Here is a 5,946-nt window from a genome sequence, read left to right as displayed (position 1 = left end):
GAGCTAGGCCTTAAGAAATGGCACTCACACATGGGCTGATGACTGCAAAGCAAAGAAATTACCAGTACAAGAAGGGGACATAATAGCATGCCCCAGCTTGGGGTATTCACCTGTTGTCCCTGGGACCATCCTCTCCTCCACCATCAGTGACCTCTGGAAAGGCAACAAACATTAGCAAGTGACAAACATACAGACCTACAAGTCCAGGCTGTTCCTAAAATATATGGTATTTTTGACTAAATTACTTGTTAGTACAAAACAGTTTATTGATGCTCAAACCCACATAGCCAGAAGAATGAGTAAAAACAGTCACTGCCTAGGGCTTCACATGTGTGCCTTTCTCTTTTCCTTCTTATTTTAACTAATCGGTTAAAATAATTAATTTAGCTTTCTTTTGGCCTCAGGCCCCTGATGTAAGCACATAGGAATATGCCCTGTTTCTTATACATTCATCCAGTCTGCTAGCCCACATTGACAGTCTGACTTACACAGAAATAATAAACCCCTCTTAGCTGTGCCTCACTTAAAAGAAGTGCACTGTGCATCATGGAAAAAAAAAAAAGGAGCCCAGCAAAACACTTAACAACTGGGACCTAAGACAATAAACGTAAGGCTCTAAAAATTAGACTTGGCAAAAGTGTAATGCAGATAAAATCAATAAGGAAAGGATAAGAATATATTAACACAAAATATTTCCTGGGGAAATGGAAAAAGTTTCATAAGAGTAGATCTTAACATCAACAGAGTTATCCAAAGGGCAAGAAAAAAATCTGTAGCCTTTCAGATGTTGGCCAAAAATGAAAGAAAAACAGGCGCCTTCTCAGTCAGGTCTGGCAGCAGCAGCCACCAGCAAAAGGAGCTCAAGAGGGGTGGCAGCTGGAAATCACTCGACTTCTGAAGTCCCTGGCACTTTGCTGCCTCTAATCGTTCTGTGGCCACCAGATCCAGAAGGATGTACGTGCAGCCTGAAGTTCACTCATATCCTTCTAGGCAGGGAAGACAGGATGGTTCTGAGGAGCTGCACAGCCTTCAGGCCTGTCCACTCATTCAGGTCTTCAACTGGGGCTCCGTTTCTGTGCTTCTGCTCTCGTTCTTTAGTGTGTCTTGCTTGGTGCTGCCTTCCTGTTCCTTCCACCTGCTGATGCTCCCACCATTACCTCTACTGGTAACCTTTGCTGTCCAGACTGAATGTGTGAAAGCAGCACAGCAGCAGCTATGCCAGTCCCCACCTCTTGTTAGTCTGCTCAGCTGGGTGGGACAAGTTATTTCCAAAGTCTTCTTGAGTTATAACTAAGGTAAATCAAGTCAGTAAAATCATTACTGGCATCACTCTGGTACTACTGGTCCTCCACTGCTTTTCCACAATGGCCTTTCTGTGCTGAGTGAGTATAGACATGTCACCTTGCTGGGAAGGGACAAGCAGCACAGGTGAGCTCAACTGCACTGCACAGAGGAATGGGATAAACCCTCTGGGAACCTCACATGAGGAAATATCTTGTGGATTCAGCTGTTGCTCCCTTCAACCTTGCCAAACAATGGAAATAAATCAAATACAGGCATGTAGTCCTGCAATGAAGGCCTCAGGGTGTGAAATCTTCAAAGAGGCTGTTTCTGACAGGTGGAGAAACAACAGGAGGTGTGTTCCTATGCTGGCTGCCAGCACTGGACGGCAGCTCTTTTCATTTGGTGATGGGATTCATGCACCAGAGGGATCTCCCCATATCTCCATATTCCACCTTCTTTCTGCTCACTTCTGAGTGCCAGGAATCATATGCTAGGTCTGCACCTCCCTTAGAGGATTTTCATGTTAATGTTAGTCCTGAGGAATAGTGAACTGGAAAAGGAGGCTGTAGAAACACATTTCTTGACCATATTCAGCATTATGGAATGATTCAGGAATGGTGAGATGATGCTTGCTTAACCCCCACTTTTGATACTGATGTCATAACCAGATGTAAGTGGGCAATAAAAGTTGTCATCTTCTTAGCTGCAAACACAAGACACTTCTTCCCTTTGAGCTCATCTGTGGCAGAATATCTTTTTGCAGCTGTACCCATCACCCATCTCTGGCCCCGAAGCTGTAAACAGAACCGGCTCAAGCAGTTTTTGTCTCCCTGTGCTGTACAGTCTTTCGCTATCAGTGGAGGAACATGCTGTCCAGCAACGAGTTCAAAGAGCTGCTGCTGGTTTGCCTCTAATCTTCTGTTTTTCTTTTGGAATATGCAATCAAAAAACTGGAAGCATTTTTCCTGGCTTAGGGTCCTTAGCATGATCATACTGTCCATCTTGCTGAATGTTTCTGTGGTATTTTACTGCACTAGTGGATGCTCATGTACATCATTGTAACCCTTTGGTCATAGCCTGTGGTGCTTCATTTTTCTGAGCTCTGTCCATAGAGGATCACTAATATTTTAAGCTGATGACAGAATATTTTAAGCTGAAAGGATGGTCCCTAGCTGTGGCACAGACTTGTAGCTCTGGGACTTTTTCTGGCAATTGAAGCAACAGATTTCTGAGTCCTCTCAGAAGGACTCAGAAGACCTAAAGTCAGTCAAGAGGGAAGGAGAATTTCTCTGAGTGGGTGAATTGCACTGGAATCCCATTTAAAGACTGAGTGTAAGATCTCTGGCATCTAGAAGTAGTGGTAACTCTGTGGACTACATCTGTTCCTTGCCTTAGTTTGTATAAGCATTTAGCTAATTTCAGCTCCTAGTTCTGGCAAATCTGTGGAAAATAACACTATGAATAAATGTGCTTATTTATTTTAAAATAAAGTCTTCTCAAACTCCTAGAGAGGTACATTTAGGATTAGCTGCTACGCAGAGGGACTGGGAGAGGACCCATCTGCTTTCAGCCAAAAACAGTTGCTATTTTTCAGACAGCTTCCTAATCCCACCTCAATTCCCTCTCTGCTCCTCCATATGGTGCTTGCCTACCCCAACAGCACAGCTCACTGCAGAGCCATTTTTTGGGTGAAAACACATTTCTCTCTGCATTCCCCTGATCTAGGGGGAGTCTGTCCCCCAACACGTGCCGGTGGCTCCAGCCAGCTGCACGGCACAGCCACCCCAGCCGTGCTGCTGGCACACAGCCCTGCCCACCCATGCCCATGCCACCAGTGGCTGTCTCACCTTTATCCCCATTAAGAGGCACAGCAGTAGCTACATGTGGTGTGGACAGCCTCGTACGTTGGATCGTGTGAGCGCTGATGAGCTCTCCTTCAAAACGTGGATTCAGGACACGTTCCCCACCCTCCCCCCGGCAAAGCTGCTGTTCTGTGGCATTTGTTCTATAAACACAGATAAAAATCTTGTTCTTACTTTTCAAGTTTATATTTACAAAGGGTGGAAAAAGAGGCATAATGACAGTTTAATTAATGTATGCCATTAGTCCTGGAGATAATCAAAAGCCTGATAAATCTCTAATCTTGTAAAAAAGAATTAGAAAGCACTGAAACATCTTTTGCGATCTGTAAACCTTTTAATGAGGTGCTGCATGCTTGGAGGAGGAGCCGCAGTGCCAGAGGACATATTCTCAGCAGATTTCATCACTAGACTTCTTGTCTGATATTATTCTTGGCAAAACTGGAGTTCAAAGTCATCAATGTTGTTTTTAAATTTTGTCTTCAAATCAATGTATAAAGCTATTCTAAGAATTTGTGGATATAAATCAGGAGAGCTTTTGCACCTCTTCCCTTTTCTTGTATCATATTTAAAACTTCAGCTTTTACTAATTACTTCCTAGTTATTCCTGCAGGTGTGAAAATCATGCCAGTATACAATATCTATTTTTCAAGAAAAAAAATAGAATTAATAGAAGACAATATTTCCAAGGTGTTTAAAAAGTAATAATGATGCGGCCAACTTCAGAGAACTATTTTTTTTTTAATTTATAGAAAATTCTTGTTTCAAAGCTGTCTATAGCTTTGCACTTTTATAAGTAAAGTGCAGTTTATGTGTTGTCAGTTATTACCAGTAAGTGTCAATGAAACAACTTTGGAGGATGCAGTGACTAACAGAAATTGCCCAGATTTTGAGGAGCTGAAAAATAAGTGCTCATCCTTGAACTCAGAGCAAAAGTGTAACATTCAAGGGCAAAATGTCCTAATGTCTGCCACTCCTGCAGGGACCTGGGAACCAGCTGGTGGGAAGCATGATGGAAAGGAATAATAAGTATTGCTTCTCTTCCTCTCCAGAGACCCAAAGAAAACTGAATTTGTCCTCTGGAAAGGAGGCCGGGGGCAGCAGTCTGCCACAGGGGGAGAGTTAAGGCTGGGTGAGAACTTTTGTCTGGCTCCCAAAAAAGACTGAACCAATGAAGGAGCCAGAGTAGGACTGGGTTAAATAAACCCTGGAGGGTTGGAGGAGAAGGCCTGGCAGGCAGGCAGGAGGAGGGTGAAAAAAATGAGAATATTTGTGTGAGGTTTAGAAATTACTTTTTAGTTTAAATTTGAGCAGTACAAGAAGCACTAAGAAGTAGTGGTTGCCCAGGCACAGGTCAGCCAGCAGCCAAGCTGCTTGGGCATGCCCCTGCAAGTATGAACATCCCAGGGGGCTTTTGGCAAGTGGGCTGGGGAAGGGGGCAGAGGTGGGGTGAGGCAGTCAGGGTGCTGCAGGCCCTGCCTGTGCCCTGGTGCAGGCAGAGGCGTGGGCTGTCAAGGGGCCATTGCAACAGCAAGTGTGCTCAGCCCTAGGGATGTCACCCCAGGGCAGATGCCAGAGAAAGAACACCCCAGGGGGGTTTCCTTCAGACTCTCCTACCGTATGTGAACAACATTTATTAAATACCTGCAGGAGGGCTGATTCCCAATGCACTGAGAATGAAAATCTTCAAGACTGAAAATGTGTTTAAGACCCTGAGGAGGGGAAACTTTTTTGCTCCTCTGAGAAGCTCTGCTTTCCACCAATCTGTGGGCAGGTGGGAGAGGGTGCAGTGAATTACCCCATGAGACACAAGAAACAGAGGAAATGTTAGGCTGGGGACAGGGACAAGGTCCTGCTGTCAAACCAGTCCTGAATGTAGGTAAATGAGGAAAGAATTTTTTTTTGACCCTTCTCCAGGAAAGAAATTATTCAAAATAGGAGATGCACTTGAGTAAACTTAGCAAACACAAAGAGAGGTCAGGGAGATAGAGCAAAGGGGAACTTCTGCACATTTTCCCTATCTTCAGATAAAGCCGTGTTGGTATACACAAGTACGACAACTGCTGATCTTTGGCTCCTTTATTTATAAAACAATATACTAATCTTAATCCCTGCACACACTGACGTAACTGAATGTCATACTTTCCAAATATAATGGATTACATTCCCATCATAAAATAAATACATTCCAGCAGTGAGCCCCCAAGCAAATCACAGAGCTCCAACAGCTGGGGAAGCTGGGGCAAGAGGTACAACAATTGGGTTGTGTTGCTGAAGCCCAAAAGCAAAGTTTTTGCTGGCAGCATTCTAGGAAAACCTATTATAAATGCAATGCTACCAAAAAAGTGCTCTTTTCTTTCTGGTTCTGTGCTGCATGCAAAAGTCATTAAAAAAATCCTGGGTAAACAAATATGCTCTTTTCCCTATGACCTTTTCTTGAATGTTTTCAAAAGTATATTGTCTTTTCTGTTTAATACAATATTTGTCAGCTTTTATTTATAGCTTAAAAGAAAAGCCTTCCTCAAACCGTCACCAAAAATGCCCTTCTATAGGCATGCTGTCAGGAGAAAGGCTTTTTTCTCTGAATGTAACCCTGGGTTCAAATACATTTTACTGTAACTAGGATAGATGTGGCTCCAGCAATCATTGCATCTGGAATCAGCTGGACACATATCACTCTGGCCTAAGAGCTATTCTTAATCTGTAATAGGTGAAAGTAAGGGTTAAACACAATAGAGAACCAAGTAGCAATGCTCTCATGCACCCTCTCATTTTTTATTTATTTTATAAAATAAGCAGGGAG

The sequence above is a fragment of the Anomalospiza imberbis genome, chromosome 1 (assembly GCF_031753505.1).
Source record: "Anomalospiza imberbis isolate Cuckoo-Finch-1a 21T00152 chromosome 1, ASM3175350v1, whole genome shotgun sequence".
In the NCBI taxonomy this organism is placed as follows: Eukaryota; Metazoa; Chordata; class Aves; order Passeriformes; family Viduidae; genus Anomalospiza; species Anomalospiza imberbis.
Note: the sequence above shows the minus strand (reverse complement) of the source record.